This window comes from Balaenoptera acutorostrata, chromosome 2 (assembly GCF_949987535.1).
Source record: "Balaenoptera acutorostrata chromosome 2, mBalAcu1.1, whole genome shotgun sequence".
In the NCBI taxonomy this organism is placed as follows: domain Eukaryota; kingdom Metazoa; phylum Chordata; class Mammalia; order Artiodactyla; family Balaenopteridae; genus Balaenoptera; species Balaenoptera acutorostrata.
The window spans coordinates 99,564,777-99,579,193 of NC_080065.1; the positions used below are offsets into that span (position 1 = coordinate 99,564,777).

General features: G+C 47.2%; 1 protein-coding gene across 5 annotated transcripts in view; it reads right to left on the reverse strand.

Annotated features, from left to right (window-relative positions):
- The window catches only part of SEMA6A (semaphorin 6A), a 126,065-nt gene extending 112,284 nt beyond the window's left edge, over window positions 1–13,781 (reverse strand). For all 5 annotated transcript variants that reach the window (XM_007192130.2, XM_007192132.2, XM_007192129.2 and 2 more), the window contains exon 1: window positions 13,195–13,781. The gene's annotated coding sequence lies outside the window, so the exon portion shown is untranslated. The remainder of the gene's footprint in view (window positions 1–13,194) is intronic.
- Window positions 13,782–14,417: the final 636 nt, after the last annotated feature.

The following is a 14,417-nucleotide window of genomic DNA, read 5'->3' on the forward strand; positions in this document are numbered from 1 at the left end:
AAGCCTTCTCTTGCACACCTGGCTTGGGGAACTGGAAGTGGCTGTTTTCTAACAGCGGTGGCAATTATGTTGTCCTTTTCATTCTTGGGAATGGATGTGTTTGGGCAGTATTCACAGGTCTTGTGTTCTGGACATGACAAAATATGAAAACGAAAGCTCCACACTCCAGGATCTCCCAGGAGAATTAATTAATCAGCATATTCAACATGTTGAACTTCCCCTCATCACAAATGAACGGAAACACCTTGTAGATAAAAGTTGACTTTTTAATAGAAAACTTTTCCCTGTACGCTGAACATCGCTTTAAAAAAGAAAAGTATCCAAAAGATGTTTGTTACCTTCCTCTTGGCTACATATGCAACTACTCTGTTCTTTCTAGATGACACCTGTAGCATCTCCTCTTGTCTGGGCAAACATGGGATCATGACGCTGGGTTGACGTAATTTATATTAGAAGTAAAACCATATTGCATGCAGCGGGACAACCATCTTGCCAATTATTTCAGATAATCACTACCCTAGAACACAGTACAGCAAATAATACCAATCAACTTAGGTAATTTCTCATTAAGACGCTTATAGATCAGTAAGCTTAATTGTAAAAGCTAAGCATTTATAATTCGTAAGCACAAATTATGCTAAACTAGACAGGTTATATGCTACTAAGAGTTTCGTATAAGGTACAAAATGATTATTCACTCAGCAATTTAATTTATAAGTTGGCATTAATATACCTAACTTTCATTAGGCCCCTCTAGTTAAAAGTTGAATGTCAATAGCGCATTAACATTACAGTTCAGCTTCTTGATATCTGTTCTAAAACTCATGACATGGGAAAAGTACTGTAAATCAAAAGTAAGGCCTGTTTCTCTCCAGTGCCTATAGTGCTCTGGTCGTTACGGTTAGCACTCGGTAAAGAGTACTTTTAGGCAAAGGAAATACCACCTGGTCCAGTATCCCCAGCATAAGTGGCTTTCATTTGAAAGAATTGGGGCACTGCTCAAAGTCCCATTCAATCTTTGGAAGGCATGGCCTCGAATCCAGCTAGGAGCCAGTATATATCAACAATTTTGATAGGTAAGTTGCTTTAAAATAAAAAATGATTCCTCTAAAGATTCAAAACACTCCGCATCACTTATAAATTTCAGCTGTTCCCCAAGTGATATTTCATTCTTTATATGATCATTCTGCAAATGATACAGAATCACATTTCTCATAAAATAAGAACCTAGTGTGGTTTGCATGGCAAGATAATGGAAGCATGTTCAAGTCACCGCTGTCTGAAAATGTTCCAGCAAAATGCAGCCTCCGAGGCATTGATGCCTTGGAGGCACCCAAAAATCTGTAATCAGAAATCATTAATTAAGGTTACTTAAAGTCTACATTGTATTTGACTGACAGCCTCACAAAAGCACTGCTTACTTTTCTTAAGGCTCCAGTGTGCAATGTCGTCTCTGACCAGATACCAAAGAGTAATCACAACCTTGTCATTGTCGAGAGGACAGCAAACTGAATTCCCACAAACTCTTCTTCGAACAAAAAAAGCTTCTGATATGAAATATTAATCCCATTGTCCTCCCCACTCCATGCTTTTTTTTTTTTTCTTTAAAACAACTATCTTTAAAGAATACTCTAAAACAAGCAGGACCTATTTTCTGACCCTGCCGAATAATCAGGGGTCCCTAATACTGAATTTACAAATGGATATTTTCTTTGCTTTGCAGAGATATTTGAGGGGGAGGTGGGGGAGGGCTGAGGGGATAATTGCAGCCTATGGGTAAGCCAGACCACATGATCAAAAACTGCTGTGACACTTAAAAGTGTTTCTCCACAAGGAATTCCTGTGCCCAGAAGCCTGGTGAAGCCAGTAGCAATTAAGGCCATGTTATCCTTTTAATTAACTTCAAATTATTGGCCTCTAAGATCAATCATTTAGTGTGGTTGAGTAAGGGAGGGGTCAATATAATAGGCACGTGCATTGAAAATCTTTGTTGATCTTAAACAAAAATTTTGGCAGGCTGGATCTGGGGAAATTTAAAACGGCTGCTTTGAAGCTCACCCTGAAATAAAAACTAGTTATTTTCTAGTTTAAAAAAAAAATGACTTATTTTCTAGATTAGGCCCATTTGTAATGAATTCAAGGTTTTCTTCTTCTGAAATCGCCTGGATTTTCAGTTGCTGCACTGCATGTCCTGAATTCAGTGCTGTTTGCTTTAAGTGTGAGATGGTTTTATGTTTTAAGTTACAAAGGAACTAAATGGCTGGGCTTAGACTGATCGAAGTCCTTGGAAGTCCACTTGAGAAATGGGAACTGAAACATTAAGAAATGTACCAGTATCTGTTACACAAGGCCACCTTTACCTAACAAAGGAGAGTTGTGTTCTTCACCACACACGAAGCAGATAAGTCATGGGGTGCGTGTGTCTCCCTCTTGGAGCAATTTACTCCTCCAGATCTTTTCTTGACTAGGTCACATGAGATGTCCACCACTGGAGAGCTTTTTCCTCATCAACCCGAAATAGCAAGATATTATACTTACCGGAAGAAAAAAATGCTCAGACACTCAAGAGCTGGCAAAACAGTAGACCTTTGGGCCAGTGTTGCAAAATGCAGTCAAATGGTCTCTAGCCCTTTAGTAATGTGTGTCAAACCAAAGAAAATAAAGGTGAAACCTGAAGGAAAGCACAAGTGTTTACATGGCCATACCAGAGCACAACATACAACACTCGTGAGGTCATTTTATTTATTTAGCCATCTGCAGAGCCAAAACCAAGTTATGAAACTGAGATTTGAGCGAAGTCAGGAATGGCCTCGTTTACCTCCACGTTTAGAGACAGCCTTAATGAGGAGTTCATACCCTTTGGCTTTCTTGTCGAAAGATGAAAGTGACATCAGCCCCCGGACTGTAATTTTTTACCAGCAAGATTGAGTAAGAGGCAAATCCTGGAGTAAATATCAGCTGGATGTGCACGTAACAAGGTCCAGAGAGACCCTCTCAGAAGTTGCCTCTTTTAATCCAACGCTGAATTATACTAGAAGCAGTTTTCAGTGCTTTCAGAAGACCACGACTGCCAAAATCACTGCAAGCCTCGCAAGCCTAGTATATCTCAAACCTTTCCCAAGACATCCCAACACTATCTGAGGCCCTGAAACTATGGCAACCGAATAAGAAAGTAGCCTCCATGATTAATAGATGAAGATCCCAGCGACAGTGTCTAGCTAGGGCCATCATTCATGATGCGAGAAGAATTAGCACAGAATCCATCTCAGAAACCATTAACAAGTATTCTTATAAAAATCCACCCAACTGCCATTCTGCTACCTATACTCCAGTTTAGAATGCTGTAAACAGTCCGGTTTCTAGTTATCGCTCACTCTGCAGAGATGAAAATGTTTTTAGTAACTCAGATGCTCACGTTTTTAGGATAATGAAAGGCTTAATAGGCTGGTGTTCCACCTGGGTATCTGAGGCCTAAGAACAAAGGCATTCAAACACCAAAATATGTGAATGAAGTCAAGTGGCTCTCAGGGTAAAAAGGAGGAGAGACAGTTGTTGGATTGTTCTGAGTGTTTTTTGTGGAGTGCAGTTTTTCATAAAGCATTCCATTTTCAGGAAAGGAACGTTTCCATTCACCAGCTCCATCAGTATTCTCTTACTTTCCTCATTCAAGGACGGTAGGAGTCTGGGGGTGAGGCAAGCCCTAGAGTTGCTGCAATATTAATGAAAAGATTGAATACGCTCCTGAAAAAAGGACTCAGGAATAGGAAAAAGGAAGGAAGAATAGATCCACAGAAAGCCTGGCTTTAAAACTCTCATGTAACATTAAACCACAATTAATATATCCCTTATTTCCCAGTCCCTCAAATGCTTATTTTCCAATGGCATGTTTTCATTGTGTTCAATGCCAGATCCTGTTCTGTTCTATAAATGCTTCAAATCAAATCATGGCCAGAGGCTTGGTCTTAAACACGTGGGAGGGCAGAAGGGATAAGAGAGGGGTAAATGGCATCAATTTTAGAGATTCTTCCGCTAAGGTTTTTGAGTTGGCTTGGATTCTTTGAATTAAAGTTTCTGCAGATGGCAATTATAGGTTAGTTGGAAACCACTAGCAAGCGCTGAGTCATATTAAATGAAAGCCTCAGGTCTCAAGGCTGTATGTGGAAATACCTATGACTAACAGTACTTTCAAAGCAACAGTCGCACACTGGCTGCTCCGCAGGACCTGGTCCTTCAGTCTTGGGGACGTGTGAATTGCTGATTTATTCCCCTCTCTGTCCTCTTTCCACTTACAAAATTGAAGAGAAAAACATTTTCCTAGATGAAAATAACTGTAATTCTAAGCCATGGAGGGATTCCTGTTCCTTCAGAGGACTGCAGTGATAATATTGCCCCTTTTGCTGTGCTTTTGAGGAGTCAGATAAGATAAGAAAGTGTATGATTATCATTTGAATCAAATTTCAGGTTGTATAGCAATATATCAGCAGTAGAGTAATCGCTGTCTCCACTGGGGTCAGGTGACTATTTCCTGCATTTGGTGGGGAAGGTAGTGGTTTGCTTCTGCGTGGAGATTCAGGTGCTCCCAAACTGTCACTGTTTCAGGCTTGGCCAGGGAAGACTGACCTGGCAAATATGGCCACCATAAAGACCCTCATGCGGTAGTCCCAGCCATAGCCTCCTGGAGGAGTTGATTGACGGCCAAGCTTCTCCCCTATGACAGGTGTGTGGTCCTTGGGGTCAATTCAACTCATCCCTGAACAGTCATTATGGGCAGCTCTAAGATTCCAAATGTGGGTACTCTCAGATTCTTTAGTGGGTGCAGACTGTGTATTTTGCTTACGGTGTGAATGTTCCTTTCCATTCCAAAGGTGTTTCCTTTGCATCATCTCTTTATGTTACAGATTTGTAAGGCCATTTCCCTTTGTACTCTCCCCACCAGGGTACTCTCCATGACAACTGTCATCCAAATAAAAATAACACTTTATATTTAATGAGTGTGTGTAGTGTGTCAGGCATTGGGCCATGAAACTTACAGATGTCATATTTACTCTCCTCGACAACTGTAATACAAATGTAAACCGTAGCATTTTACAAATGGAAACTGAGGCAGATAAGTAACTGGCTCAAAGTCACACTATTTGTAAATGGCAAAAAATGGGATGCAATCTGTGTTGTGTCTGCCTAAAATGTGTGACCTCTGCATCACCTCCAGAGCTGTCTACAGCCCTCCCTCCAACAGTCCTTCCACATTTTTAATAAACTTATGCCACAAGATCTAATGAATTTGCCCTGTATTTGGTGGGGAAGATAGTAGCAAATAGCAAAGATCAAAACTTCTTTCCTCCTACTCCTAGTTCGCCCTGACGTGTCTGTTCTACGTTAATGCTTTCACTGACATGAACTGTGTTAGAACTTACCTGAGCAAAAACAACGCCCTTACTTTTTTTTTTATAATGCCTGGCAGAGTGCCACTCCTATGACTTTGCCTGATTCACTGGTCACATTGGAAACAATCACTAGTTGACACGGTTGGCATCTGATTCATAAAGTTGCCATCTGTACACTACATAGATTGTGCATTTTCAGTGAATTTGAGGATCTTATTTAATTTTGTAATGTGGTTTACATTAAAATGACATCAACACAGTATAATCTTTCTTTTATGATTTAGAAGACAATGAAGCAGGGTCTCTGCTAGGCTTGGGGTCTCGGGAGCGGAGGAAGGAGTTAGCATCAAACTTTTCAAATTTCCAGAGTGCATTTTTATTTTTATTTTATTTATTTATTTATTTATTTATTTATTTATTTATGACTGTGTTGAGTCTTCGTTTCTGTGCGAGGGCTTTCTCTAGCTGCGGCAAGTGGGGACCACTCTTCATCGCGGTGCACGGGCCTCTCACCATCGCGGCCTCTCTTGTTGCGGAGCACAGGCTCCAGACGCGCAGGCTCAGCAATTGTGGCTCACGGGCCCAGTTGCTCCGTGGCATGTGGGATCTTCCCAGACCAGGGCTCGAACCTGTGTCCCCTGCATTGGCAGGCAGATTCTCAACCACTGCGCCACCAGGGAAGCCCTCCAGAGTGCATTTTTAAAAAATTAATTAGTTAATTATTTTTTGGCTGTGTTGGGTCTTCGTTGCTGTGTGCACAGGCTTTCTCTAGTTGTGGCGAGTGGGGCTACTCTTCGTTGAGGTGTGCAGGCTTCTCATTGCGGTGGCTTGTCTTTTTTGCGGAGCATGGGCTCTAGGTGTGTGGACTTCAGTAGTTGTGGCACGTGGGCTCAGTAGTCGTGGCTTGCGGGCTCTAGAGCGCAGGCTCAGTAGTTGTGGCGCACGGGCTTAGTTGCTCCACAGCATGTGGCATCTTCCCGGACCAGGGCTCGAACACGTGTTCCCTGTATTGGCAGGCAGATTCTTAACCACTGCACCACCAGGGAAGTTCCAGAGTGCATTTTATATTTTACCAAATACAGTTACATTCATGATTTCATATTATTCTCCCAGCAGTCCTACTAGATAGAAAGCATAGGTTTACTATTCACAATTTTTATTTAAAATAATGCAGCTTGAGAAAAGTTAAGTGGCTTGTCCATTGTAGTGAGTCTGGAACCCAGGTCATCCAACTCCAAGAACAGGGTCTTCAACAACGGTTATCACTGCACTGGGACAGGATAGAAATGTGGGTTAATGGGCATACTATTTCCTCCTGGTAGGAAGTTGAATTTTATTTTATTTAATAAATTTATTTATTTATTTATTTATTTTTGGCTGTGTTGGGTCTTGTTGCTGTGTGCAGGCTTTCTCTAGTTGTGGCAAGCGGGGGCTACTCTTTGTTGCGGTGCGCGGGCTTCTCATTGCGGTGGCTTCTCTTGTTGTGGAGCATGGGCTCTAGGTGCGTGGGCTTCAGTAGTTGTGGTGTGCAGGCTTAGTAGTTGTGGCTTGCGGGTTCTAGAGCGCAGGCTCAGTAGTTGTGGCACATGGGCTTAGCTGCTCCGCGGCATGTGGGATCTTCCCGGACCAGGGCTCGAACCCGTGTCCCCTGCATTGGCAGGCAGATTCGTAACCACTGTGCCACCAGGCAAGCCCCAGAAAGTTGAATTTTAAAAACTACTATTAGCAAACTCCAAAAAAGCAAGAAGGTTCTGTGGCCAGTGGTTAAAATGCAGAACAAATGAGTCCAAGGTCAAAAGCTCAGTCTCCATAAGTGCTGGCTGTCTTCTTAGCTCTGTTTCTTAGAAGGCTGATTCTGCCTAACTCACATTCCCTCCAGCTTCAACCAGGTGTCCCACAGATTTGTGCTCTTGGCTATAGAAGGGGACTGACTGGATGTGAGTGTGGGAATGAGCAGGCGTCAATCCATCACGAAGACTGGAAAAACAACCCAGAGTGAACGCCCCACTGATGGTGCATGAAACACATCACCTATGTACATGGAAGACAGTGTTACACACACACACTCATGCGGGCAGAGCGGTGTCTCATTTGATGGACACATATCATAGAAAAACAGGAGCAGGCAAAAGAGATGAAGACTGGTTGTTTGCAAAAAGATTCACTCGTGGGCTTCCCTGGTGGCGCAGCGGTTGAGAATCTGCCTGCCAATGCAGGGCACACGGGTTCGAGCCCTGGTCTGGGAAGATCCCACATGCCGCGGAGCGACTGGGCCCGTGAGCCACAACTACTGAGCCTGCGCGTCTGGAGCCTGTGCTCCGCAACAAGAGAGGCCGCGATAGTGAGAGGCCCACGCACCGCGATGAAGAGTGGCCCCCGCTCGCCGCAACTAGAGAAAGCCCTCGCACAGAAACGAAGACCCAACACAGCCATAAATAAGTAAATAAATAAATAAATAAATAAATAAATAAATAAATAAATTTATTTTAAAAAAAAAAAGATTGGCTCTTCATTCATTCAACAAATACTCGTTATGGAGGCGCTGCGACGTGCCAGGCACAGGTTTGGGCGCTGGCGATAACAGCAGTGAAAGAAGCACAATGGCATTATGTCTAGCAGAAGACAGAAAGTAAATGAGGACAACAGACAGTTTGTCAGGATGTGAAAAGTGCTAAGAGGAAAAAAAAAAAAAAACCTGAGGCCGTCCACTGGGGTAAGGAGTGTTGCGACAAAAGGGTGAAGTAAATTTGATCAGGAAAGGCCTCACTGAGAAAGTGACATGTGAGCAGAGAACCTGTAGGAGGAGAGGAGCAAATCCTGCAGCTCTCTGGGCAAGGGACCGCCCCACGCCTTGAAAGGGCAAGTGCAGAGAGACCCTGCAAAGGGGCCCGGGGGGAGCACGCCCAGCATAGTCAAGTGACCCCAAGGAGGAGTGGAGGTCAGAGAGGTGGGGACCCGAGTGCAGATCATGTAGAGCCACAAAGGCCATAGAAAGAACTCTGGCTTTGACTGGAACCTGATGGGAAAGCATTTGAGCACATGTAACCTAATCTGTAAAAAAAAAAAAATATATCACTTCAGCTGCTGTGTTGAGAAAAGACTATAGGGGGCCAAGAGCAAAGCCCGGAGACTAGGTGGGAGCCGAACTCAGTAGGTTCCCCAGCAGGAGGAGATAGTGGCTTGGCCAATGTGAGGGCCACTGAGGTGGAAGACCTGGAGGGAGTCTGCATGCTTCCTGAAGGTGGAGCTGACAACATGGCAGCTGGAATGGATGCAGATACCAGAAAGAGAAGAGTCAAGGATGACTCCTGAGTTTTTTGGCGTGAGCAAACTCAAAGGATGGAATTGCCATTTACCAAGATGGAGAAGATGATAAGAAAAGCATGTGTGGAGGAGAAAGATCCAGAACTAGGTGTTTGGAGCATTTGGGTTTGAGATGTCTATTAGATTCTACCCCCTGTAGGCATTGTGTATATCAGAGATCCAGGAGAGAGGTCTGGGCTGAGGCGGTTATTTGGGAAACATCAAAGTATTGATACTTGCATGTGACGTTCTCCATTAGTGTTGTCAGAATTAGTCTAATAAAAAGGTTTGCAAGATCTCATCTGCTTCACAAAGCAAGATACCCTTGTGTATAAACTATATTGTAATAGTCCCATGCTGAGAAGTATCCCGAACTCCCTTCTCCCCTTGAGGTTTGTGCGGTATGACATCTTACTTGCCCATTTCAAAGGGATTAAATGCCTCCCTCCCTTCCCTACCTTACCATATCCCCAAGAGGCAACTGTGTGGTTGCCAGCAGAGAACAGCTCAGTTGCTCTTACAGCACATTTTAAGGCAGAGGAGAAAAGCCTTCACTCTGGAATAGAAATCTCTCAGAGACAACTTGGCTCCAGGGCACCCCAAGAGAGTGGGGGGCACTGATGTGGGAGGGCCCAGCAGGATGCTTCCAGGTTTCCCCTTCCCCTGGAGATGTGTACACCCAGGGAACACGCGCTGTGGGACGAGGGCAGTGAACTGTCGAAACTTAAAGCCTGTGTGCAGGGCAGGCGGCAGTGCCGAGATACGTGCAGGCTCTTCCACCGTCGCAAACGGCAGATGCCTAATTAAAGCATTTGCAATTAGTTTGGCTTGTTCTGTGATTCCTTTCTGCAAACAAATATGATGGGAGAATATATTAGCTCTTGGCAAGTCTAGTTCTAAAAAAACTTTTTCTCCCATGATTACTCTTTTGTCCTGCTCAGAAAAAAGCTGAAGCACTATGTACACATCCTGAAGTATCTGACTTACCTCCTTGTCCGAAACAGTATTTTTCCTTCCATTTCATAAAGGAGTGCAACTACCCATTGGCCTTTAAAGCATGAGGATTTATTTTGAATTTAATACAAGTTCTTAATTTGGGTTTCTTATTTTTATTCAATGAATGTAACAGTCTTCCTAATTCTTGCCATCCTTCTGATTCAACACACTTGGCAATGTTATCCACCTCCTCAAAATGCAAATGCTATATTTTTTTAATGATAGGAAAAGCATTCACTAGACTTTGAAAGAACTCGAGGGGTGAGTGTTCATGTGTGTGTCTCTGTGTGAGTAAATAAAGAGTTGCACTTATTGCCACTTTATAATAACCACTTACTTGAAGGCATAGATTTTGTTTTTCACTGTAGGGGAAAAAAAGCCTAGGTCTACTCTAAGTGGAGAAATGTGAACTGTTTGGGACTATTTCTTTCATTTATTCATTCAACATTTACTTGAGTTTCTACAGTGGTTCTTATGCATTTTTAACCTATTTAAACTTGGATGTTTTATCCAATAAGTATATTCTGCAGGTAGCTACTGAGATCATGATTTTGGGTGTCTGTTGAACATTTACATATGTGGATTATATGCATTATGAGAGTGTGGCCCATCTCTAAACAGTGATAACTGCAAAACAGAACACTTTGGGAAGATTGTCACCAAACAGTGTCAGTAAGAAACATGAACTAGAATGCCTCTTTATATCAAGTTGAAAAAAGACATAACACAAAAAAGAGGTTTAAATCTGTTGGTCATTCATTTCTGCTTTCAGATTGGTTTGCAAAGTGCCTCATCTAAGAATGTCCTAAACCCAAAATAATAACAGAGAGTGGGGGGTTACTCAAGAGTCGAATAAAAGTCACCATATAAACAAGCATGGGTAAACCAAATTCAAATAATTAGTGCAATTATTTTTTAACAGATGGTTTAGGTTAATAGGTGGAGACACAGTGTTGCCACTGTAGTATTTAAGGTTAGGTTAATAATTAACTTTCGTGCCTGGAGTAGTTTAATCAAAGCTTACTGTAAAAACTGCTCCATGCAGACTAAACAGGGGGTATTAAAAAAACCATGCAGAATACTTGCAATCTTGACCTCCGGTAGTCATTTGGAAAAGGTGTGAAAAATAAAATGTTTTCATTCAGAAATGTGCACTAGTATCTTTACTTTGGGGAAAAAACCTTAATAAAGGGTTCATATTATCTGGAACCAACAATCTTCTCCCTGCCATGAGAGTGGCAGACTGCGGACATCAGATGCCCAAGATGTATGTTGAAAGGAAGACCAGACAATTATCAGGATTAGAGAAAGGCAAGGCAAAGGCACTCGACCTTCGTACCCGGAAAGACTTAAGAACCAGCGCTGGGGGGCATTAAATAGCTTTCCTGAGACCTGCTGGCAGAACACTGTAACAGGGTTAAACATCTTTTCAGATTCCAAGCAAAGAAAGTTGGGCGTACATGTGAGAGAGTGTGTATGAGTGTGTGTCTTCGCGCGCCTGTGTTTTAAACCTTTCATGGATCACATTCAATTGCAACTTGATTTTCATCCAGCCTAGGCAGAGAGTGATCCCACTGTGGCCGTCCCTGGCCACCACAATCCCAAAGCAGACGCCTTTCTCCCAAGGACCGACGCGGATTGGTAGCGGGCCTGCCCCCTGCAGTACAGGCAGGAGGCGGCCCCTGGAAATGCTCGCCTTGGCCGTGAAAACAGCGGTTCCTCCCCCGCTCCACGCACACCTGATTCCCTGCTCTGCTCCTCCTTGAACACCCGCCGGCTGGAAAACAGCGCGAGGGGTGCAGGAGGCTGGGATGCTGAGCTTGGAGCCAGCGAGCCCGGGCCCGTGTCCACACGCACCCGCGCGCCAGCCGCTGTCCACAGTGGCCGCGCCAGCCGCTGTCCACAGTGGCCGCACCAGCTTCCTGAGTGCTGCGCTGAACTTCCCCTTCTCGCCCCTCCCCACGCCCACCCCTTGCTCAGTTGCTTGTGAGACTGGGCCAGCAAGTGCAGCGCCACGACCGCAACCAAGCTGACCACCGGCCGGCGTGCCACTCTCCGAAGGGCCGGCTCCTACCTCCTAGCCGTATTCTGGGCGGTTCGCCCGCCTCCCTGGGGGTTCCGTTTCCCGCGGGCTGCACATGCTGAGCCCCAATTCTGTAGTGCCCCCCACCCCTGGCCTTCAGAGAAACTTTCCAGAAGCGCCTGGTCGAGTGACCCCGCGCTGGAAAAAAAGGAGGCGGCGCTGGGCGGAGGGGCGGCGAGGGAGCGGGAAAGAGAAGTCCTGTTTCCTTCCCCCATACCCACAAATCCAGGACTGTTCCCTGGTTCCCCCGGTACCGTTACGGTCGTGGGAGGAGGGAACGGATCTCAGGATCCTGCTTTGCACCGTGTAACACGGTGGGGAGCTGAGAAAAAAGCGGAGCATCTGGGGAAGAGACACTTCCCATCCCAGCAGGGTCGTGCAGAGTGGGTGGACACTGTCGGGCTTGCTCCCGAGCGCCCCACTGCCAGCGAAGCAGCGCTCTAGACGCAGCAAGTAGTCCGGACAATCCAGAACCTGGGGCCCGGGCAGAGCTCTCATCTGGTTAGCAAGCACTGAGCCATCTCTTAACTGGTCTTCTCACCCTTCCCCCTCTCGGGAAACCACCTTTCCAGAGAGGGGCCTCGTAGATTCTGGAAGATGGCACAGTGGGCGCCAGTCCCGGCGTGGCGGGTTCTGTGCTTGAGGGGGACGCAGACGCGACGGATGCTGTCTTCGCCGCCCAGGAGGGAGCTGCGGCGGGGAATAGCACCCAGGGCGGGGGCGCCGCGCCACACTGGGAGGAGGCCACTCGTTCGAGCAAACAAAGCCCGGAACCTCTGGTGCCAGCGTCCGAGGGAGCCGGGATGTCACCAAGTGGTAGGGTGCGCGAGTGCCAGGGCCATTACAAGTTTCCCGCACTCCACTGAGCCGAGCCCAGACCCCGCACCGACAACAAAAGATTCTCTTTGCTTCCCCACCGTATCTGCGGAACCCCTGAACCCAAACCTCGTGCCGAGCGAAAACAGCGCTCTTCTACCCAACCTCCTCCAGCCCTCGAGGGCAGAACACCTTCCCCTGCCTTCGCACCAGGACCGGGCACTTCCGAGAATCTCACCCTTTCAGGGCTTCTCTCTTGCCTGCTGGCCCGAAAGTGAGGACGAGCCCCCGGGTACTGCACACACAGCCCAGGGCCAGGGAGCTCTCCGCGCGGTTGGTGTCCCGGGCGGCGCCTGGCGTGTGCGCAGCGCGGGTGGGGAAGCTCGCAGCACGGAGACCGGCGGTCTCTGGGGCGCAGGGTGGAGACGAGCAGCGGGCAGGGCTCGCGACTGCTCCCCCAGGGCCGGGCAACGCTCCGGAGACTGACACAAGACAAAATAAAACGCAAGCACCACAAAGCCGAGACAGGGCGTGCGGACCGCGGCCCCGGGACCCGCAGGAGGGAGCCAAGCCGCCCGGGAGGTGGGGCGCGCCGGGGCGCCCCAGCCGTACCTTTTCGGTGCATCGACGGGCAGGCGGCCGGGGCTCGGAGCGGGCTGGTACAGCTTGTATCCCATTTAGTAATCCATTATCGAGGGGATCTTTCCGGGCCGCGAGCTGCGCTCTCTCCTTCGCAAGCCTTTGTCATTCCTACATGTGTGCTTGTTTCTTTGGGGTAACAGTCGCGGCGACTACTTTCTGGGATGCAAACGCGCTGTATTCATCTCCAATGACAGGCGGAGAAGGGGAGAGAAAGAAAGAAAGAAAGAAACCAACAAGAAAGGAGTAAATGTTCAAGAAACTCTTCTCCAAATCCAAATTCCACTTGGATTCCACTCCGGCGATCCCTTCGGTGGTGTCTGCGCCGATTAACAAGTCATTTCAGGGTGGGGGGGCGGGGTGGGGGCTGGCGCAGGGGTTCGCCCTCTAGCCCCGCTCCACGGCTGGGAGCGCTACGCCGCGGGTGTGGCAATGCTGGCCGCAGCCGCCGCTCCTAAGCGGACATCGCGGGCGGTCGGCCCCGCGGAGAAGCGCCGCTGCTGCGTCCGGAGCGCCTGGGCAGCCGAGTGCGCGGGGAGCGGAGTTGGCTGCAGCCTCACCCCGTGCGGCTCACTACTCCTCTGTCACCGGAGAGGCCGCCGCTCCGGGGCGGAGCCAAGTCCCGGACTGGATTGCGCAGAGCGGACTCTCCTCCTGCAACCCCGCCTCCTTTGGCTGGCGTCTTCTCCGACCCAAAGGAGAGCTGCGGTCTATGTGTGCGAACGCTAGCGAGCGAGGCGGAGAGACGGAGAACCTACGCGGTTTGGCCGCAGGTGGAGCCTTGGACCGGCTGGCCAGCGCAGCTTCCTTCCACCACTATTCCCGGCCCCGCCGCGCGCTCGGCCGAGGTCCCCGCGGGGGCGACGCCGGCAGGAGGCCAGCCCTTGCCTCCCCCACCCCCGCAGTTGCTCTAGCAAGGGGAAAAAAAAAAAGAATCCCAGACAGCATTGCTGAGCCCTGCCAAATCATAAAAATTAATAAAAATAGACGTAGTGAAGGAGCGAGTTACAAGAAAGGATTTCATCGATTTTCTTAAATGGAAAAGTTTTAAAGGATGAGGGTAAGTGAACGGCGAACCTTTCTAATTCTGATTACTGTATCAAGAGGTAGATTCCAGAAGTGATGGATGCTCTGCGCCCCCAGATGAATTGGATAGAACCCGGTGCGCTTAAAAATACACTTCGAAGATACGAACA